The sequence below is a fragment of the Pan paniscus genome, chromosome 12 (genome assembly GCF_029289425.2).
Source record: "Pan paniscus chromosome 12, NHGRI_mPanPan1-v2.0_pri, whole genome shotgun sequence".
Taxonomy (NCBI): Eukaryota; Metazoa; Chordata; class Mammalia; order Primates; family Hominidae; genus Pan; species Pan paniscus.
In genome coordinates, this window is record NC_073261.2 from 96,946,921 (window position 1) to 96,971,132 (window position 24,212).

General features: G+C 39.3%; 1 protein-coding gene across 1 annotated transcript in view; it reads left to right on the forward strand.

Moving 5' to 3' along the window:
- The window catches only part of ALK (ALK receptor tyrosine kinase), a 732,337-nt gene that overhangs the window by 363,101 nt on the left and 345,024 nt on the right, over positions 1-24,212 (forward strand). The window lies entirely within an intron of this gene.

Consider the following 24,212-nt stretch of genomic DNA (forward strand, 5'->3'; position numbering starts at 1 on the left):
TTTGGTTCCTGAGAATCAAGCACTTTCAATATGCCTTAGTGTTTCTAAATGTGCTACTTGATTATCTGCTCCAGGCTACTTAAGAACAGAATTTAGAGCAAGGTCTCAATTTCAGAGTGATGCTTAGTTCCCTTATTCTTTTATTTTTTCCATTAAAAATTGTTGCATTTGCTTTTTTCATCTATCAGTCAGTCAGTGAACATCTGCCTGTTCAGAACCTACACAGTACTAGAGAACAAAATATATGTGGTTTTATTACACATTTGTGTGACAAGTGTTTCTATGCATAGACAGACCACTTTCTTTAAGAAACATTGTAGAAAAGAGTCTGATAATGAAGCTAAAGTATTTGTAGAGATATTTTTGATTTCACAAGTTAGTATTATTAATAAAAGGAGAAAAATCAAAATTTGGAAATATAATTTACTACAAATTGTCTGGAGGAGAAATATTTACAGCTTATGACACAGACTGAATAGTGTAAGCTTATAAACACCAAATGGAGGCTACCTCATGGCCCTTGAGGGCTAGTAATAAGCCTTGAGAAACCTAGAAAATGTCATCAGTATATACCTGTGCAGGTAGAATATTGATCAGAAAACCCTAAGCTAAATGTCACTTCCACATTTAAATGAAACCTGGATGGTTCTCACAGGCCCCACTAAAATCAATAGCAAAACCCTAAGGCTTCTTGATAATAGCTTCTGTATTTAAATGAGAGTGAATTCATGAAATCACAGTGGCCACCTTTCTATTTGCCCTGCCTTACCTGCCACCATTCAAGTCCTTATATAGAGACTACAACCTTGAGAATTGATTCTTGCTACATTTCTTGTATCCCTCGTCATTGAAAGTTGTCTTGACAGTAACACAAATCCTCAAGACAGTCTTGTTTGCAATAGTAAGGACTGTGATGACAATAATAACAGGAGTGAACAGTTCTTGAACCCTTGCTGAATGCCACACAGTGTGCTAAGCATTTTACATGGGTTTCCTCCCTGAGACTTCTCCATAGTTCTACAAGAGAGTCCTGTCACTGTCCCTATTTCATAGACACTTTAGAAACGCTACATGCCTTGTCCTACAGTAAGATCACACAGCAAGTAATGGCAGAGCCAGGACTTGGCATAGGTGGTCAGAGCTCTGAACAGTGGGGAAATAACCCCCTAGGCTGCAGCATCTCCCAGATAGGCTCTGCAGATACTAGTTGGGCTATCACAGGTACAAATTCCTGATGCCAGGTATGGCTTGGGGTACATTTTGACCATCTCCTCACTGAGGGGGCATACAGATGCTCAGGATTTCAAATCCAGCCTCTTGAATGTTCGGATCCTTGAGCCTGGCATTTTAGATTGTTTCTTTCTACACAAGATTATACCTTTAACAGTCTGAAAGACATTTTTTCTACCACAACCAAAATTTTTGTCTAAGTCATGTTTATAAATATTTAACAGTTATCTTTTTCCTTTTCTTTAGTCCTAAACAACTGACCATTTTTTTCACTCTGTTTTCTCTTCTGATTTTCAAAGTTCAAGCATTTCTGCTTTCCAAAGAAATTGGGAGTCTGCCCCTATTTATTTACCATCACTACCTGCAGCCATTAGGATGTAAGATGCAAGATACCAGCTGTATCTTCAGGCTCGTTCAATTGAGGTCATTTCACTATCTGCTTCTTCAGTTGGGCTTTTGTTACAGAATTTATGAATTGAAGTCAATATAAATCATATTCATTAAATCCAAACCAAGGGAAGGGGAAGGAGAGAAAGGTGGAGGGCAGGGGTGGAGAGAACAGACATCAATTTCCACTTACAGAAATGGACAGAGCAAATACTCACAGATTGACTGTTCCCAATTAAACAGTCAGAACTAGATTTAAATTTAATCCCCATATTTCCATGACTGGGGAGATTACCCAGTAAATTTCAGCAGCCCAGCCTGAGGTCCTCAAAAAAAACTCAAATGCCCACAGCAGCCTAGCAGGTAAAGTAAATGAGTGAAGTGGGCCAATGGTAAGATGATAAATGGCCACTGACCCTCAGCCTCAGTGAGGGGGACATTAGGAAATTGTGGGGACTATGGGGAATTGGAGAGACATGGCCATCTGAGGGGGTAGTGTTACAGGAAAGGGGTCCCCATGCAGAACCCAAGAGAGGGTTCTCAGATCTCATACAAGAAGAATTCAGGGTGAGTCCATAGAGTAAAGTGAAAGCAAGTTTATTAAGAAAGTAGAAGAATAAAAGAATGGTTACTCCATAGACAGAGCAGCCCTGAGGGCTGCTGTTGCCCTTTTTTATGGTTATTTCTTGATGATATGCTAAACAAGGGGTAGATTATTCATGCTTCCCCTTTTTAGACAATATAGGGTAACTTCCTGATGTTGCCCTGGCATTTGTAAACTGTCATGGTGCTGGTGGGAGTATAGCAGTGAGGATGGCCAGAGGCCACTCTCGTCACCATCTTGGTTTTGGTGGGGTTAGGCTGGCTTCTTTACTGAAATGAAACCTGTTTTATCAGGAAGGTCTTTATGACCTGTATCTTGTACTGACCTCCTATCTCATCCTGTGGCATAGAATGCCTGAACTGTCTGGGAATGCAGCCCAGTAGGTCTCAGCCTCATTTTACCCAGACCCTATTCAAGATGGAGTTGCTCTGGTTCAAACACCTCTGACAGTAGCAGATATTCAAATCCAGCCATTTATTGCCACCAAAAAAGAAACAATAGGCCCAACATTGCCAGATCTTCCTTCCCTTTTCCAAATCCAGAACAGCTCCAGATATTCAAGTGGTTACTGTTTCCTGACTTTTAAGCATTGAAGACCAATCCAAATCTAAAAGTCAGTGCAGACCAAGCCTTTGGCCAAATGAAAACCCATCCAAGAACAATCAATGTGCTCTGAAAGGCTGACAGTTTGCAAGCTCTTTTCTAAATCTTCTCCCAGCCTTGCTATTGTTTTGCAATTTAGGGCTTTTTTCTCTCTCTAGCTCTAATAGCTAAGGAAGTCCTAAAGAAAGCTCAATTTACAACACAAAGTTATTGACTCTTTACAAAGGTTTTCCCTTTTTCCCCCCACTTAATGATATCTATGAATATAATTATGCTTAAAATTTCCAGCCAAAGATCCATAAAGCAAGGTATACCTTTACAGTGGTTATTTTCTGTCACATATTAATGAAAGTAGTACTATGGAAAGCCATTACAGACACTCAAGTTCATAAATATAAAAAGGCAAATCAGTAAACTTCATATATAAGATTTGATAGCATAAAATTGTCCAAATTGTTTACATTAAAAACAAAACTAAATGGCAAAGGACACATGGAATAATTTCTTTTAGCAAATATAATAGATAAAGGGTTAATTAAGAGCCTAGTTTTAAGAAGTTCTTACAAATCAACAAGGAAAACACTAAGCCTCCAATAGATAACTGAACAAAAAAAACAGACAATTCACAAAAGATGAGAAGCAACTAATTAAAGAACATATGGGGAAATGACTCAACCTCACTAGTAATTAAAGACATGCAAATTGAAACAACAAATATAATTCCTAGTTCAGACAAGGGTGCAATGAAACAGGTACTGCCGTGCATTACTGATAGACAAAATATAAAGCCTCATCGGTAAGCAATTAGCTAATATAAATCAAGAGTTCAGTTCTATTAGGCAGTATTGAGCTTTTCCTATGTGCTAGGCATTGAGTGTATGCAAATGACAAAAACCCACCCCTGCTGTCAAGGAGTGAGCCTGTTTCATGAGAGAGACAGACACAGGTAACTCCATTATTAGGAGGTAAATGTCAGAAGCATTCACACATGTGGCAAATGCAGGAGTAAAGCCAAAGAGTTTGGAAGGTATCTTAGTCGATTTGTGCTGCTACAACAAAATACCTGAGACTGAATGGTTTATAAACAATTGAAATTTTATTTCTCACAGTTCTGGAAGCTGCAAAGTTCAACATCAAGGCACTGAGACCGTTAGTGTCTGGTGAGGGCTGCTCTCTGCTTCAAGATGGTGCCTTGCTGTTGTGTCTTCAGATGTCAGAAGGGGCTAAGGGAAAAAGGAGGCTAAGCTAGTTCCCTCCAGCCTTTTTACAAGGCACTAATTCATTCATGAGGGTGGAGCCCTCATGACTAAATCACTTCCCAAAATGGCCTCTCTTAATACCGCCACAATGGAAATAAAGTTTCAACATGAGTTTTGGAAGAGACACATTTACACCATAGCAAGAGTTTTATTTGAAATGATCCTGAGCTGAATCTGGAAGGATGATTAGAATTTCGCTGAATAAAGAAGGGAAATAACAGGAAGAGAAGATGAGGAGGCTTTCTCAGCATATGGCACAGCATGGATGAAGGCATGGTGTCTACAAGAACTGTGGGGGCATTGAGAACAGCTTCAGAAGCAAGTGTGAGGTGGACAGGCAGGATGGGAGGCTGGAGAGGGAGCCCAGGCAGCCCATGCTCTGGTAGTGTGAATTTTTTATCCCAGAGGCAGATTGAGATATGGAAGCAGGGAATGGATACAATCCGATGTTTACTTTTTAAAATTCTGCACAAAAGTCACTGTGGTTTGTTTTTCTAATTCAAGAAGTGACAGATAAAAGCAAACAACCCAACTAAAAAATGGGCAAAGGACTTGAGTAGACATTTCTCCAGGGAAGATATGCAAATGACCAATAAGCACATAAAAATATGCTCAACATCATTAGTCATTAGGGAAATGCATATCAAAACAACAATGGGATACCACTTCACATCCATTAGTTTGTCTATTATTTTTTTAAAGTAATACAACAAATATTGGTGAGGATGTATGGAGAGAAATTAGAATCTTTGTGTATTGCTCGTGGGAATGTAAAGTGGTGTAGTTGCCATGGAAAACAGTCTGGTGGCTCCTCACAGGGTTAGACATAGAAGTATCACATGACCCAGCAATTCCATTCCTGCATATACACCCCCAAAAATTCGAAACAGAGACTCAAACATACTTGTACACCAACATTCATGGCAATATCATTTACATTAGTCAAAAGATAGAAATAACCCAAATGTCCATCAGCAGATGAATGGAAAAACAAAATGTGGTATACACATACCATGACCTTAAAAAGGAAGGAAATTCAGATACATGCTGTGAAATAGATGAACTTGAAAACATTGTGTTAAATGAAAGAAACCAGACCTGAAAGGGCAAACATCATTTGACTCCAATTTTACAAGGTATCTAGAATAGGCCAATTCACAGAGACAGAAAGTAGAATAGAGGTTACCAGGTGCTGAGGGGAGGGATTAATGGAGAGTTATTGTTAAATGAGTACAGAGGTTTTGTTTGGGATGGTGAAAATATCTAAAATTGGGTTGTGATGATAGTTGCACAACATTGGGAATGTACATAATGCCACTGAATGGTATACTGAAAAATGGTTAAAATGGTACATTTTATGCTGTGTATATCTTATCACTGTAAAAAGTATTTTTTTTAAGTAGCAGGTGTTTTGGAAAATTCAAGAAAGTGTAAAGAAAAATATTCTAACCTCCAGAGTTACCCATTTAACATTTTGGTGAATTTTCTCAAGTTGTTCTGTGTGTAGAGTCATATATTTATTAGATTTTGCTAGACTGAGGTCACACTATCCATGCTGTTTTATAACTGCCTCTCTCTTCTAATGAGAGATTATGAACTTCCTAGTTGTTTATACAGCATGGTGGTTAAGGATGTAAGTCCTGGAGAAAAACCACCAGGGTTCTTTTGTCTTAGTTCTACTGCTTACTCAGTTATCAGCTTTGTGGCTATGGGAGGTCACCTAACCCTCTAAATTTGCTTCTTCATCTGTGTGAAAGAGACAGTAATAATAATACCAAGCACATGCATAGTTCAGGATTAAATTATATCCTAAATATATATATAAGCACAGTGTCTGGTACTCAGTAAAAGAAAGCTATTGTTATGAATATTTAAAAATCCTCACCTATTCTTCCAGAGAATAATTTTAATGACTCCATGAAGTACTTTATTATGTGGATACACCATACTTTACATAACTAATCTTATGTATTGAACATTTACCATTTCTAAATATTTACTCCCATAAATAATGCTGGGAAACTTTGCAAACATGTCTTTAGAAATAACTCCATTTCTTTAAAGCAAATCCTAGAAAGGAAATTATTGGGTAAAAGAATATGCACAGTTTAAGGTTTTTAAACTGTACATATTTTGGTGGACTATCTTCCAGAAAGAGTATGATATTCACAGAAGCAGGAGAACAACTTTATCAATAGCAAGAAACTGGAAACAACCTAATTGTTTAAAACAACAGATTAAATGTGATGTCCAGTTATTGGACTATTACACAAATATTTATAAATATGTTTGCAAGTCCTACATAAAAACATAGAGGATGCTTACGACAACGTTAAGTGAAAGAATAAGAGAAAAAAATATTTTAAATTTTTAAAATCCTATGCAGGTGGTGAAATAAAAAACCAAAATGGAATGGTTAAGTAGTAGGACTACAGATAAATTTTTTCTTACCATTTCTTTTCTAAATTATATTTAATGCACATAAACAAGATTGATAACAAAGGAAAAATAATTTTCCTGGGAAAGTATGATTTGTCCCTATATTTGAAAGCTTTCATTGAGATGTAGTCTGACATTGCAAGTAGAACTTTAAATAAGCACCCATGATAACAAAGCCCAAATTTCAATTTTCTGGTTGAAAATTTTCAGATCCGAAGTCACCTTCTTCAGCCTTATCTATATATTCAAAAACTGTAGAGATTGGAGATTTCTGCCATATAGTGTTGGAATCAGCAACAAGATCAGACAGCCATTATTTCTCAGAGGAAATGAATCTAAAAAGACTCTAGAAATAAAAGCAATATACCATCTCTCAAACAGAGTCCAGCTGCTTTCATAAAGGCCAAGGTCCAGGGAAAGGCTCTAGCTGTCTAGTCATCTTCATGGAGCTCCTGGGCTCTGGGCCCCTCAGTCTACACCATCTTGAGCTGATAGGCAAGTTAATTGATATCTCCGAGTCTCAGTTTTCTCAACTAAAAAGTAGGTTTAATAATCATATAACTACCTTACAGGGTTGTTGCAAATTAAAATGCAGTAAACCTTGCACAGTGTTAACATATTGCTCGGGACTAATAGGCACTGGATAAGCATTAGCCATTATTATTATTATCGTCATACACTAGTTTACTTGCTGTTGTTAAAGATAAGAACAGCAAGGCCTAGGGAGATGTGACTTGTCATAGTTTAGCGGGAAGAGCCATAGATTTGTAAAGGGACCTGAATTGTAATAGTAATTGAAGCACTTTTTTATCCAGGGGCTTAGGGCAAGATACTTAATCCTTAAAGTGGTGCTAACAGAAATACAATATGAGCCCAAAATGTCCTTTTGGATTTTCTAGAAACCACATCATAAGAAGTAAAAAGAACTTCATTTTAATAAACATTTAACGCAAGAGATCCAATATTTTCATTTTGACTTGTACTCAATATAAAAATTATTAATAAAACATTGTATGTCTTCTGTGCTAAATCTTTGAAATCCAGTATGCATTTTATACTGATAGCCATTTCAATTTAGAGACTAAATTTTCATCTGAAATACTTGAGATGTATTTTATAAAATTTATTCTTGGAAAATCATATTCACATACCCAAGTTGTTCCAAACATGTTTTTCCAATAACTGAATTAAGTTTCAGTACTTAAATTAATTAAAATTAAATAAAATAAATTCAATTCTTCAGTCACGTCAGCCACATTTCAAATACTCAAAAACCACATGTGGCTATTGGCTGCCATTATTAGACACACAACTACAACTGGGGTAGCATCTATTTCACTGGGTTGTTCTAAGATTGCGTGAGAGAGTTTTACAAATCATAAAATGCTGTCCAAATAAATTACTTCTCCTCCAAGGTCACCCAACTAATGAGAGGTGGCTCAGGAACAAGAACCAGGCCAATGTGATTTCCACATATGGACATTTGAAATTTGAACACTACTCATCTTGAACCTGGCTTTCAATTTTTTTAAAACTGTGATTCACAGTAAGTAATATATTTCACGTCACAATGAAAGACACATACACCTGTGCATGTGTGTGTCCGTGTGTGTGTGTGCGTGTGTGTGTGTGTGTGTGTGTGTGTGTACCTGTAGATCAGTAGCCACTGTTATTTCCCAAAGGAGAGTTACAATGAGGATATTTTATAAATTAATTCTGCTTCTTCCTCCTGCTGGTCTTCTCCTCCTCCTCCTTCTCCTCCTCTCTGTTTAGTGCTGGTCATGACCCACTAAATTGATTTCATGGCCCATTAATGGGTTACAAACCACAAGTTGAGAAACACTGATCTTAAGAGTCCAAACTTCAAGGCATTTTAAAAATTGATTTGTTTTATGTTGCAAAGAGTAACCCTCTGTAGCCACTCGTCATAATGTTCAAAAAGGAAAAACATCCCCCCCAAGGTAAATAAGAAATATGACACTGCTTTAGATAAGATATAAGAAAATAGGTGAGTTGCCCACTTTTTTGTTAAATATTATTAATTTATTCATTCAGCAAATGTTTATTGAAGAAACACTGTACTTGGCATTGCACCAGGTACTAGTGAGCCCCGGCCCAAGACAGACGGGATCCCTGTGCTCATAGAAGTTCAGCTCCAAAACAACAGAAGCCTTCGCTGCAATGACTTAGCCAGATAAGGGTCTTGGGTGTTTTGCTGTGTGTTTCCCACAACAAGAAGAGCGGAGACAGGCAGTTCAGCACTGGCATAGATATCCAATGACACCATTAGTGACTTAACTCTTTTTTTTTTTTTTTTTTTTTTTTGAGACCGAGTCTTGCTCTGTCGCCCATGCTGGAGTGCAGTGGCATGATCTTGGCTCACTGCAACCTCCACCTTCCGGGTTCAAGCGATTCTCCTGCCTCAACCTCCGGAGTAGCTGGGATTACAGGTGCACGCCACCACGCCCGGCTAATTTTTTGTATTTTTAGTAGAGACAGGGTTTCACCGTGTTAGCCAGGACGGTCTCAGTCTCCTGACCTCGTGATCTGTCTGCCTTGGCCTCCCAAAGTGCTGGGATTACAGGCGTGAGCCACCGCGCTCGGCTATGACTTAACTCTTATTACTTTACTAGTCCACATCCCATGTTGTCAATCCCTGGTTACAAGACAGCTGCCACACCTCCAGGCATTATGTTCATATTCTAGGCAAGAAAAAGAAGAAAGAAGCAGAAAGGGGAAACTTTCCCCACAATTCCCCGCACCAGAGGGCTGCCAGATAAAACACAGGATGTCCAGTTAAATGTGAGTTTCAGATGAACAACAAAATTGTTTTTTAGCATAAGCGTGTCTCATGCGATATTTAAGATATATTTTCACTAATAAAATTGTTCGTTATTAATCTGAAATGCACATTGAACTGGGTGTTCTATATTTTTATTTGCTGAATCTGGCAACCATACGAGCATAATTCTGCTTACATTTCACCACCAGAACTGTGTCACATGGCTGTTCCTATCTGCAAGGAAGCCTGGTTAAATCAAGTCTTTTTTTTAAACTTCCAGTCTCAATAAAAGAAGGAGGCAAGAGAGAAGGAAGTTGGTTGGGGACCTGAGTGAGCCAGCCTATGAAATCCACCGCAGTTCAGTTCCCCTCTGGCCTTTCTTATAGATCATATTATGGAATTTGTTTTTGTTTTTGTTTGAGACAGAGTCTCACTCTGTTGCCCAGGCTAGAGTGCAGTGGCACGATCTCTGCTCACTGCAACCTCCGCCTCCCTGGTTCAAGTGATTCTCCTGCCTCAGCCTCCTGAGTACCTAGGACTACAGGCGCACGCCACCATGCCCAGCTAATCTTTTGTATTTTAGTAGAGATGGGGTTTCACCCTGTTGCCCAGGCTGATCTCGAACTCCTGAGCTGAGGCAATCTGCCCGCCTCGGCCTCCCAAAATGCTGGGATTACAGGCATGAGCCACCTCGCCTGGCCCCGTATTATGGAATTTCTGTTTTAATCTGTATTCAGTGAGAAGGAATTGAAGAGTTTAAAAGAAGGGAAGGATAACCTAAATTAAATGTAAGAAGATGGTTCTGACTTCTGTGTGTAGAATGTATGAGGAGGAAGTTTAGACCTGAAGTGAAAAGATCTGTTAGAAGCCTAGAACATTCTAGAACCTTTGAGAACTCAGCCTAGCCATCTTGCCATGCAGATACCTCAGCTTCCTGCATGTGCATTGACTCTTCCGAAAAATGAAGAGAAATGGGTGAGAGGCCCCTGGGTGCCCCATGCAGCTCTCCCAGAGTGGCAGCAGGTGACAAACAGTGATGCATTCTCAGCTTCCCTTTGCTTCTCAGCTGCGTGGCTTGGTTATTAACATCCACCCACGTTCCATGCTCCTTCTTCAGCAGGGGGTATCTGAGAACCACAGTAGATGGAACATCAGAACTTGTTATAACAAGGTTGAGATTTTATGAGACTCCTGTAAGGAAATGGGCAAAAAATTGCTTTTTAAAATATTTAATTAAAAAAATCAATGGAGTGCCCAGAAAAAGCAATAAAAGCTGCTACCTCTTAGCAAAAATTTTAAAAGTAACATAGAAGATGTTTATCCCTTGACATCTGGGACTTAAAGCAAAAATTGAACAATCCGATTCCAGAGCTAAAAAACCCACGTGGGAAAGGGAAAACCTGACTTTGTGCTGCTCTCTCTCTCTAGTGGGTTTTGTTCCACTGAAGGCACCCTGGTCGCCCAGCTCCCTCCCTTCCGTCCTCCTCCTCCAGCAGGTGCTTTTATCTCTCCTTCCTCCTGTTTCTCATTGAATTAAATCAATTCTTTAGTTTTCATTTTGTTCCCCTTTCTCCTTCTAGTCAGATCAAGTGCTTTTCTATTTTCCTTGAGGATTACCAAAATGAGCTCTTAGGGAAAAAGGATTTCTCAGCACTTTGTCTTCTGTTTCTTTCTATTTATTTGCTTTGCCTTTTATTATCTTTTTTTGCTGACACCCCAGGACACACATGCAGTATGTAGAGATTATCGGCTCTGCCCCTTTTTTCTAAATGAAATCCATTGATGTAAAAAAAAAAAAAACACCTTTGTGTCTCACTTAAAAATGGTTTATTTTTTAACAGGGTCAGAGATCTAAAAGGGAATATATAAAAACGTACTCCCCCACACATAGACATACATATACATCCACACATATGTGTATGTTTATGTGTATCCATCTATTGATGTACACGTATATACGCACACACACATACGCATATTTTACTACACACACACATGAGCATAAATATATATTATTTCTAGGGAACTTCTGCCTCACTTAAGTAGGACCCGAAAGGTTGTTTTGCCTTTTCAGTTTGCAGAGGCTCACTAATTGTGCAAATTGTACTGCTACTTCTAGGCTACAACTAACTCATTATCTTAAGATTAATAATACTATCAAGAAAAATCAACTCCCTTTACTCCCCTTCTCTCTCTTAATGAACACACTTGGTTTTTCTAACGATTCAGTCTCAAAAACGAATACCATTTCTCTTCAAAGTGCTTCCAAATGAAGGTGCAGAAAAGCAATACATGTAAGTCCTGGTGGTGGAGAGTAACAGAGCTAAATCCAAATATTTGACATAGAGACAGAGGGAGACAGTAAAAGTGCACAGGGACTGAGTGCCCACATGGCTCAGCTCTGCTATGGAAGCCAGGCATAGCCCTTCACCCACTGGACTGTTTCCTCAGCTACAAGGTGAACAGGTTGGACCAAATGATTTCCAAGAGCCTCTAGAGCTTTGAAGTTCTGTCTTTCCATTATCTCAATATTAGGCAAAGCATGCCAATGAGCACAGTCCCACCTCCTCTTTATTCTAAATGTCAAAATTCTGCTCTAAAAACTAAAACATGAGTTGAGGCTACACAGGATAGTAGAATTCAAGTTTGAAAAATAAACAATAAGGAGCCTCTTTCAGTGGCCCCAGTTTGCTTTGAACAATTCATAAGACCACATGAACAAAGGAAACCCTCAAATACTGCTCAGCCATGGTGAGGCCATCTAAGCCCTGTGAGTGATTTCAAAAGGAGGACCCACTGTCTGGGTCCCACCTGCCCATGCATTAGTCTGTGATCTCTGGGGACAGTCAGAAAGAAGAGCTTGAGACCAGCTGCTGGGCCTGATCCACAGAGTGGTGAGAGTGCTGAAAAGTGAAAGGAACATCTGCAGGCAGCTGGGGACCAAACCACAGGGCATCTGACTGAAACACCTTCGTAGATTTCTATCATGGACAGGCATATACCCAGTGAGTGTTCTACTGGACAGAAGTCTGGAAACCTTGCTTCTAATTGCAGATCCACCACCAATATGCTGTGTGACCTTGGGCAAGTCCTGAACTTCTTTGCTTTTTGGTTTTCTCCCCAGTACAACAAGCGATTAAGCTACGTGACAATCATGTTTATGTCTAGTTAGGACATTCTCAAAGTCAGATATGGAATGTAGCATTTTTAAGTCTCCTCAGGTAGTGAGACCAGTGCAGTAACTCAGAGGAGGCTTTCCAGGAGCGTGATTCTGCCAGAAGGAGCTGAGGTCTTATGAAAGGACAGTTTGAAAGTCAGACAAGCAGAAAAGACTTGAGAGATGATACAGATATAGATATAGATTAGACATACACATAGATATCGATATAGATAGATATGGATAAGGATATATTGTTTCTCCTTTTTTTCCATGATTTTTTCCTTTCCTATTTTCTGCAAATGGTCTTTGCAGCAGAAATAGATTAGAGGAGGGTATCCAAAGTGTGTTCCATAGAACATTATACACAGTAACAAAAGGGTTCTATGCACAAAGGAGTTTGGGAAATGTTTCATTTTATATTCCACTCTTGAAGAGCCACAACTCTTATTGGCATATCAAGGCTCTGAGAAGTCTTCAGTGAAAGAGCCTGTTTACTTCTTGTTGTACCCAGGAGTCCTCAGACTCATTTGCCCACAGAGCCTTCTCATAATACCTGTTGACATCCATGGGGCTGGTGTTCTGCGGAAGGTACTCTGGAGTTGGCACAGCATTATTCCCCAACACTGATATCTCGGGGCATGCATCTGGGTGAGGCCTGCATGCATTACACTGCACTCCTTCTGTCCAGATTCCAACCCATTAAACCTCTGCTTTTCCTTAGTTCCCACCTAACATGAGTGGCATTGTGATCAACTGAATGAGTAATAGCGTATAATAATGATTTAATAGTTTATTGTACTATGGACAATTAGCCAATGATGCCTGGATCCTGTTTGATTGATTGAGATGGAAATCCATCCATCCATGCATGTGTATACTTATGTTCTCACTCAGAGAATATGATTAAGAGGCCTCTGGTTCAGAAAAGTGGATTGAACATTTGTCTCCTCTTTTAAGATCCCACTGAAGTTATATTAAATAGAGAACTATCAATGGAGGAACAAATTCTGAATAGCAAACAGAGCAGGAGGGAAGGCATGAGCAATTTCTAGAGCACATAGAGGAGACAGAAGCTGTCCATGGAAAAATAAAGTGGCCAGAGCCCAGAATGTGCCAAAAAGGTTTAGAACAGAGGAGGTGTCCTATCTGCTGAGAGTGCAGGTAAAAGATCACCTGAAAGAAAGGATGAAGGTAAAGAAGAAGAATGGAAATTTCTCTATGGTTAACCCAGATGGCCTTCATTCCTTTTTCAATATCATTTTCCCAAAGCAGAGGGTAGCAGGATGCTTAACCATAGGGCTAGGAAAAAGCCTCTAAAACTTCAAGTGGAGTGATAGACTTATGGCTGCTAGTGGGAGTGTTCATACTCAGGGTGACGTGCCCTTTGGGCTGGCACTGGGAAGCAGTCACCTGCAAAATGGCTTGCTCCTGAAACTGTCCATCAGGCAAATTATACGTAAAGGACAAACACCATCTGTACACATATAGCTCCTGTTAGCCTCCCTAGTCTCTCCTGTTTAAATGTGAGGGACTGATCAATGATCACTCAACATGTGAATAATCCAGCAGCATGAAAAAGAAAAATCATGCATAGCAAGACAGCCTTTTCTTGCCATATGTTTCCTCCCCTCACCCTTCCATAATCTGCTGCCACCTCTCCCCAGGGGCTCCAAGCCTCTGTTCATTTCTGCATAGTATAAAAACTTCTGTCCTCTGGTCCTTCAAGTCTCATATTTTTTGTGGCTCCCATGCATTTGCACATAAATAAATTTATATGCTTTTTCTTATGTTAAAAGAAGAAGAAAGGAGAAAAAGAAAGATCAATATATAAAAAAAAAGCTGACCCCAGAGAAAACAAAGATAAATCAGATAAGTAACAGAAGCTAACTTGAAAGATAAATCTCTTAAGAAAGATTCAAGATTAAGCATGGGGTAATTAAATTATCAGAGAAATAATAAAACAAGATTTGCTAGAGATGAAAGAGGCATGTGTTTTCTGATTGACAGAGGCCAGCAAATGCCACGGATAAATTTTTGTACAGATCTGTAGCTATATGCATTGCAAAATGCCATGGATGAATTTTTATATAGATCCCTACCTAGATACAATGTATTGAAATTTTAGAATTTTAAAGTTAAAGAAAGATCCCAAAAGCTTCCAAATAGGAAAAACAGATCAATTACAAAGAAATTACAAATAAAACCAGCGTTAGACTTCTTCTTAGTAACACTGACACTAGAAAACGCTGAAGCTAGGTCTTCAAATTTTTGAGGCAAAGTTTCTAATCTGCAAACCATAACCAGAAAAGCTGCCAACCAAATGTAAAGATGACATAAACATTTCAAATATTCAATGATTCACTAAGAAATTTCCCCCTGAAGAAGTTTCCTGAGGATAGTGGGACTAACATAAAAGTCCCAGTGAAAAGAAATTTCAGAATAATAGCTGTACCATAGGCCCAGAAAGCAACTGATACAAATCAGAAGAGGAAATCAGTGTCTTCAAGACGAAGGGAGTAATTTTTTCAAGGAGTATATGGATGTGTTAGTGATATGGTAAAGAAGACAGATATAAAATAAATAGAAAAAAATCAGCTAGAAATTCCTGGAAAGACAAACTGAAAAAAACAAAACAAAACAAAAACTGATTCTGTGGGGACCAAGGGAAAACTTTCCCTTTGCCCTCCCTCTGAAGGTTCATGGAAAAATTAACCCACAAAGGGCAGATTAATTGGAGAAGAAGCACACCAATTTATTAATGTGCACACAAAGGAAAGTCACAGAGTGATTAACCCACCCCTCAGTGGGATGCAGAAGCTTATTTGCCTTCTTGAAGTTACAAAAAGAATGGGGACTTGGAGTATGGCCAAAACAGGTTATAGTTGCAAAACAGGTTATGGGAGGAAGAGAAGAGGAGGCTTGGCTAGCAATGGTGGTCTTGTTATGTAGATGAAATCTCACAGTAGCAGCTTTCAAATAGAATAAATAATAAATGTATTTTTCAGACTTTTAAAGGTATCAACCTCTCCGTTAATTTTTCCTAGCTCTGGACAAGGGAAGAGCTGGTTGCATCAGTGCAGATTTTCTACAGATGCAAATCTGCCCCACAAAAGACAGCTTTGCAGGAAAACTTTTGTTTTCTGACTCTCCAAGCAGCCATTTGAAAATATGTCAAATAAATATAGTTTGGGGTAAAATATTTTTATTTCCTTCGGTCCCCACTTTGAAGCCTTAACAAGTTTCACATATTTGGCCATGTGTGGTGGCTCACACCTGTAATCCCAGCACTTTGGGAGGCTAAGGCAGGTGGATCACTTGAGGTCAGGAGTTCAAGACCAGCCTGGTCAACATGGTGAAACCCCATCTCTAGTAAAAATACAAAAATTAGCTGGGTGTGGTAGTGAGCATGTAATCCCACCTACTCAGGAGGCTGAGGCAGGAGAATTGCTTGAACCTTCGTGGCAGAGGTTACAGTGAACTGAGATGGTGCCACTGCACTCCAGAGCAAGACTCTGTCTCGAACAAAAAATGTTTCACATATTAAAAGCCAAGTTGATAGCTTTGGAGAGGTTTGGGTTAGAGATTGTTAGAGATAGACAAAAGAGTGGAAAACAAATTGGGATATGCAGAAAAGAGTAAATTTAAATATACCATCCCATCTCTCTTTAAATCAGTCTTTTAGTCCTGAGAATAGATCAGTTTGGTTAAACAGTTGTGTCCCATTCCAGGAGGTGGCATTGCAGGTAGGCTAGGCTCTATATATGATGCAGGCAAACAGATCATAAAGAAAAGGTATTTCTATGGAAGCAGGGAAAAAAGGCTAATGTCTGGAATAGTCTATAAACTACTTTTTTTTTTAGAGTCTCTGAAGCATCTTCAGATTTCAGTGACAATCTGACACATATTTCTGGATTGTAGTTTGAACTGGGTGTTTAAACGAACTTTGTGAGTTCATATATTACTGGCTGTTTATATATAATTTGCTGTGGTAATTTTTCTTGAAGTTTATTTAAGTGGCCTATCTTTAGTTTGCAGGGTTTTAAGAAAAGCACAGTTTTAATTTCTAATAATTTCTAATAATTTCAAGTTAGAAAAATGGAAGAAAATTTGAAAATGTTATTTTTGGAGACTTGTAGCCAAGAAAGAATTCAGGATTCAGTCTACATTGTGAGAAAATAGTAAAAACTCAAAAATAATGGACAAGGCTGGAATCTCATAACAGAGTTATGAGGAGAAAAACCTATAGGGTTTTTTTTTAAAAAAAAACAAAACATAATTCTTCTCTTTAGTCCTTTATTTCTACCAAAGACAAATAATGGTATGACAAACTTATATGCAAAATAAGTATTAGTTTGATAATATTTGGCCTGATTATTCATATAAAGCACAGCAAGAACAGTGATTGGTCATAGAGGCTCTTATAAGTTAGCTTTGTTGGAACTTTTTTACAAGGAATCTAAGATTAGACTTTTTAAAACCTCGAGGCTAGAAAGCCAAGCCAAGGATGTGCCACTTATCTATATCTGTAATACCTGTACAAATTGGGTGAATTTTTCCCTTCTCAAGGTCTTAAAATATCTTGAGGTTTCTGGGCCTGTCAGAAAGTGACATCTTTTACTTACCACAGGTCAGGAACCCTATAAAGAAACTGTGTAGAAAAGGTATCAGGTAAGACTTTTTAAAGGGCTTCTTATCAGCTCAATAAAGTCAATCTAAATTCCTCAAAGCAGTCTGATCATATTTGAAAATATACCATTTCAGTCAAGGCCTTGGTAAAATAACCACTTTATCCAATAACCACTATATCCGCTATTAACTACTATATCCACTATTTTGTCCTACAAAAGAAAACAGATTCTAATTGAACTTGTGTAAATAACTATATTGCCATAAATTAAGAATACTTACAACTTTTCAAAATTCTGGAGAAATCAGGTAAAGAAAAAACTAAATGTTTTAATTTTGCTCACAAAACTATACTTTACCCAGTTGTTGTTGTAAGCTATAAGTAGCTCAAAAGAAAAAGTTTTCTTAACTTTAGACAATAAAGCATAAAAAGAATCAACAATGTTTCAAACAAAAAGAAGTCATTAGAAATTATTTCAGTCCTCTATTAGTTCAGTCCCGTGTAATTAATTCTTGTCCCACTTGATGTTGTGTTGGCAATTTTCATGAACACGTCAGATTATTAAAATTAGAGTCTTGAACTTTTTTTACCTAGTCGAATGATATGATCTCCAAAGTTATAATACCTGTGCTCAAGAGAACCTGTCAGAGTCCTTTCAATGAATTACCTTAAAGAGGAAGCAAATTTTGGACAGTAGCTGATTACAAACCTTTTTTTGAGAATAATCAAAGTAAAACAATAATTGTCTGTAGATTAAAGAAAGACAGAAATAGCTATAGTTAAAGACACGACTGGCAATGAAATTTGGTTATTTTTGTGGCACACGACAATTTAACATAATCTTAATTATTGCTGATAACATATACCGAGACTTATTTCAAATATGAGACAAATTAAAATGTGCCACAATTTTGACAAGTAACAATGCAAGAGAGAGAATTCATTTGATCCTGATGCTGGAAATATATCCTGCTTGGAGTAGAATGCATTCTTGGATCTATAGAGAAGATTATAAATATAACCCTTATTCACTGCAGTGAGAAATATATAGCCATCAGTATAAAAGGTCTGTTTATTGATTTTCCACACTTAGGATCAACCTATAAACAAAACACAAAATACTTAATCATTCTTACACAATCTTGACAAGGTAAAGGAAAAGTACAGCTGATTTGGGAGGGGGGTGTGGAAGAGTAAAAGTACAGGAAAGGGCAGGAAGACTAAATAGCCTCATCTTTATAGTGAGAAGAGTCAAGTGATACTGCCTGGAGCTGATGGAAGAAGTCATAAATATATCACATAAAGTTAAAAACATAAGGTGTAGAAGATAATTTTTAAAATCAAGAACATTTTAAAAATCAAGAATTATGAAAGAGATATTGTTATTTTTCTTATTGTCCTATCCATGTCTAAAGTTGTCACACCTGCAAGGAAAACTATGATTATAATATTTAGCATTATGAAGGCAGCAACCTAAAGAAATTAGAAATCCTTAAAAAAAATTTTTCCAGTGTGTGGAATGTGGTCAGGTGGAGCAGAGGTTAGAGGCTGTTTTAAAAAAAATTATAAGCAATTCTGTACTATTTGATTCCTTGTCATGTGTATTAGTTCATTCTTGTGTTACTGTAAAGGAACACCTGAGTCTGAGTAACTTATAAAGAAAAGAGGTGTAATTGGCTCATGGTTCTGCAGGCTGTACTGGAAGCAAGGCAATGGCATCTGTTTCCTGAGTGAGGGCCTCAGGAAACTTACAATCATGACAGAAGGCAACAAGGAGCCAGCATGTCACATAGTGACAGCAAGAGCAGGGGAAAGAGAATGAGGAGGTCCCACACTCTTTTAAACAACCAGATCTCACATAACTAACTGAGCAAGAACTCACTTATCACCAAGGGGGTGGTATTAAACCATTCATGAGGGATTTGCCCCCATGATCCAATCACCTCCCACCAGACTCCACATCCAACATTGGGAATCACATTTCAACATGAGACTTGGAGGGACAAACACATCCAAACCATATTATTTCACCCCTGCCCCCCCAAATATCATGTCTTTACATTTCAAAATATGATTATGCCTTCACAATAGTTCCTCAAAAGTATTAACTCATTCCAATATTAACACAAATATTCCATGTCCACAGTCCAAAGCCTCATGTGGGACTCACCTATGTGCCTATAAAATCAGAACAAGTAATTTACTTCTAAGATACGATGGTGGTACAGGCATTGGGTAAACATTCTTGTTCCAAAGTGGAGAAACGGACCAAAACAAAGGGGTAATAGACATCACACAAGTGTGGAACACAGCAGGGCAGTCATTAAATCTTAAAGCTTCAAAATAATCTTCTTTGACACCATGTCCCACATCCAGGGCACGCTGCTGCAAGGAGTAGGCTCCCAGGGCCTTAGGCAGCTCCACCCCTATGACTTTGCAGTGTGCATCCTCCATGGCTGCTCCCACAGATTGGAGTTGAGTGTCTGCAGTTTTTCCATGCTAAGGTTTCAAGCTGCCAGTGTCTCTACCATTCTTGGATATAGAAGGCAGCAGCCCCCTTCCCACAGCTCCACTAGGAAGTGCCCCAGTGGGGACTCTGTGTAGAGGCTCCAACCCCACATTTTCCCTTGTTATGGACCTAGTAGAGTTTCTTTGCCGGGCCTCTGCCCCAGTGGTAGACTTCTGCCCATGCCTCCGATGGCATTTAGATGGGAGCTGCCAAGCCTTCTTCACTCTTGCATTCTGTGTGTCTGTAGGCTTAATACCACATGGAAGCATGGCTTATGTTATCCAAAGTGGTGTCTGGAGCCGTACCTGGGCCCTTTTGAGCCATGGCTAGAGCTGGTATAGCCAGAATGTAAGGAGCAGTGTCATGAGGCTGAACAGGGCAACAGCACCCTGGGCCTGGACCCTGAAACCATTCTTGCCTCTTAGCCTCTTAGGCCTCTGAGCCTGTGATCAGAGGGGCTGTCCCAAATAGTTTTGAAATGCCCTTGAGGTCTTTTTTTTATTGTCTTGGATATTAGCACTTGGCTCCCTTTTAGTCATGCTATTCGCTTTAGCAAGTTGCTCCACAGGCCACTTGAATTCCTCCCCTGAAAAAGTTCTTTTCCTTTCTACTACATGAGTAGTCTGCAAATTTTCCAAACCCTTATGCTCTGCTTGCCTTTTAAATATAAGTTTCAAGTTTGTCATTTCTTTGCTCCCATATCTGATCATAGACTGTTAGAAGCAGCTAGACCAGTCGTGAACACTCTGCTACTTAGAAATTTCTTCTGCCACATACCCTAAGTTACCACTCTTAAGTTCAACCTTCCACAGATCCCTAAGGCATGAACATGAATGCAGCCAAATTATTTGCTGAGGTGTAACACAGGTTACCTTTACTCCAGTTTTGAATAACTTTTTTATTTCCATTTGATACTTCCTTAGCTTAGTCTTCACTGTCCATATTTCTATCAGCATTTTGGTCCAAACTGTTTAATTAGTCTCTAAGAAGTTCCAAACTTTCCCTCATCTTCCTGTCTTCTGAGCTCCCCCCGCCCAAATTCCTCCAACCCCTGCCCATTACTCACTTCCAAAGTTACTTCTGTATTTTCAGGTATTTTTATAGCAAAACACCACTCATTGGTGCCAATTTTCTGTATTAGTCCATGCTTGTGTCACTGTAAAGGAATACCTAAGGCTGGGTAATTTATAAAGAAAAGAGATTTAATTGGCTCATGGTTCTGCAGACTGTACTGGAAGCATGGCAATGACATCTGTTTCTAGTGAGGGCCTCAGGAAGCTTGCAATCATGGCAGAAGGCAACAAGGAACCAGCATGCCACATGGTGAGAGTGAGAGCGAGAGAGAAAGGAGGGGAGGTCCTAGACTCTTTTAAATAACCAGATCTCACATAACTGAGTAAGAACTCACATATACCAAGGGGATGGAGCTAAACCATTCATGAGGGATCTGCCCCCATGATCCAATCACCTCCCACCAGGCCTCACCTCCAACACTGGGAATCATATTTGAATATGAGATTTGGAGGAACAAACACAACCAAACTACATCACCATGTTACCACCATATCAATTTGATTTTTAGGATCATTGAGTACCTACCATGGGGCAAGCATTGTGTTGCATACCAGACATTTAGAGGTGGTAGCAGCCTTATAGCAGAAGCATCTAAGAAACAAATGATGCTAGCACAGGAGCCCTTCCTAGGGATGTATGTGTGTAAATCGGGAGAGAGGAAGGCAGGGCAGGGAACTACAGCTTACTTCCTTACATCTTAGCGGGAAAGTTCATGGAGTATTTGGCCAATTGATTAAAACTGTTGGTATATAACCCTCAGAGAGGTGAATTATGAGAAGAAGAGTTTAGGACTTGGGGGCTTGGAGACTTGACTCAATTTCTTTAGATTAATAATATTCTAGGCAGGCAGATAGAATTACTGACAGTTTGGGGCTGTAAGAATCCTTAGAGAGACTGTATCCAACCCTTTCATTTTACAAAGGAAGGTTGGTAGTAGCAGAGCTACTTCAGTTTAGTCCTTCTGATTCCAGGTTTAGTCCTAGATCAAAGGAATTCCAGACTAAGACACCTGTCAACACAGGGAACTGATTTTTATTACATACCTACCTTGAGCAGGCACAGTACTGCCTACTTGATTCATGTTATTTAATTTAATCTTCACAACAGCCATATGAGGTAGGCTCTGCCCATATTAAATTTGAGCAAATTAATATTTAAAGTGTTTAAATAATTTGTCTAAGGTCAATAACTGAACAGATATAAAAGAGTTTGACCTCTAAGTTCATGACCCTTGGGTTTTGGCCCATAATGTGAGCCCTGCTGGTTGAGATGAGAGCAGCACATTCCTACACTGGTGACCAGAGGTAAAAATAAAAATCATTTCATATTTAATCATTAAACATATCAACACGATGCATAATAAAAGAAACATGGTTGTGGCGCTGTATGAGCAGAGCTCTTTGATCTGCCTCTCCACACCCCCATGGCCACACTGGGTGAAGGTCTGTGTGCTGCTAGACCATCCTTCTTAATTAGAAAGGACCCAAGGAGACTTTGCCTAGCCTCAAGCTATCCTGAGCAAAATAAATAGAAACCAAAAAGAGAGAGAGAGGAGATATAAATTCTTACTGACTTTAAAAGATTTATACTGACAATATCCCAAGGAGCTTATGAAATGTATTTTTTCCCTTATTTTTGGTAGAGGAAAGCTGCTGATGAAGAGATAGCTCTCAACTATAGAGTTCCATTGAGAGTGAAAATACTTTAAGCTCAGTCGCTTATTGATAGTCCGGTTGCAGAAAATAAGATTCATATAAACATCATCTCACATATTAGAACTGGAAAAATAATCTATCTTCCAGTCAGCTTTGAAAGAGTTCCATTATTGAGGTGCCAAATTTCGGGGACAGAATTTACATGCATGGCCACACCCAAGGGTGGAGAGGAGCAGTGATACAGAAAGAGCCCCTAGTCCAATACCTCAACACCTTCAGCTGGATTTTTGAGCTTCTCATGCATGTGCACATGTGCATAGCAGTAATCTTCCTGAGAAGAATGGAGATACTTTCTTTATTTTGCCCCCATCCTTCCCTTCAGTAGCTCAAAAAACTCCTGGTTTCTACTCAACGTTCTGCCAACTTGAGAACATCAGAGAATGGTCTCAGCCCAGGACACAGTTGCTGCTGCTCCCTTATGTGTAAATTATTATCGGACATGGGACTGTCTTCATCCTAACCCCAGGTCATACCCCCAAAGAGTCTGGAGCAAGACTCTGTCCCCAGAGATACTTCCAGAGTCCTCACGTGCTCTGCACAGAGACACACTACCCTAGTACTGGAAACCCCAGTCATCCACCCTCAACACATTGCCTTTGCTTACAACAGTAATATAGCAAACACTTCGAATTTGCATTTAGTCACATTCTTGCCCTTGTGTGGACTTGTGGTGCAAGATGAGGTTGGGTCAATATTAATTCCCTCTTGCCCCCACCATAACAGATCAGTTCTCCTGCAGCACCACTCTGATGGTGCCACTCTCCTGCTCAAAATATCTGGCTCTCTATTATCCACAAAATGAAGCTGGAAATCTTCAGCCAAGAAGCAATGCTCTCTGTGGTCTGGTTACACCTCCTATCACCCTGGCCCTCCTTATTTCTCAGTCTTCTCTCCAGTGTCCTACTCTGCAGCCAAACATCATCTACCTTTGTCCTGACTCCTCTTCCCTTCAACTTCTGCACAGTCCATTCTGCCAGTATCTTTGTTTTTCTCTCCCTATAAGACCTGGCTCAAGGGTCTTCCTCTTTACGGATCTTCCCACCTGGACCTCCTGTCTCCTCCTTCCTGAAGGCTCCCAACATGTTTTGCCTGGATGTGTGTCTGACTTTATGACCTCTATTTGTGCTGATAGTTCTTGCAGACATCTGTGCACCCCTGCCAGACCTGGAGTTCCTTGAAGGCCACAACTGTGTCTGTCACGTCTATGTCCTCAGGGCAGAGCCAGTGCTTGGATGTTTGCTCAAAATAGGCATCCATTAAATGGAATCTGCAGGCAGAAAGGAGTAAGGAAGGGACCGAATAAATGGATTTGGTCTGGTGTCCATGTGCCTCTCATTCCCCTTCCTGCTCCTCTAACTTCCAAAGCTATACATCCTGGCCACAAGTTACCTTGGCCATGTTTTAGGCTGAAGTACACAGTGGGCCAGTGAAAAAGAAACAAGGAGAAGAGTACTGCTTAGAAGTCCAGAAATCTGGAGTATGGTCTTAACTTTCAAACTAAGACTTTGGATAAGTCATTTCCCTATCTGGATCTCCAGTCTGCTTCCCTAGGAAAGCAAGAGGACTGAATTAGATGATCTTCCCAATTCTTTGTCTTTGGTTCTAATCCCTTTTCTTTTCCTCTGTGCCCATGACAAGAACATTTCCTCTGCTGCAAAATACTGTCATAATGTAGATTATTTACGACAGTTGTAGATCACTTTTCTTATATGCCATGCTGAAGCTTCCCAACAAGTACAGAGGGTTCACGTTCTCGATCCAGCTCAGACACAGTCCTGTGCTTCATCCTGATTTTAACCAGAAGTCGCTTTTACTTACTTTAA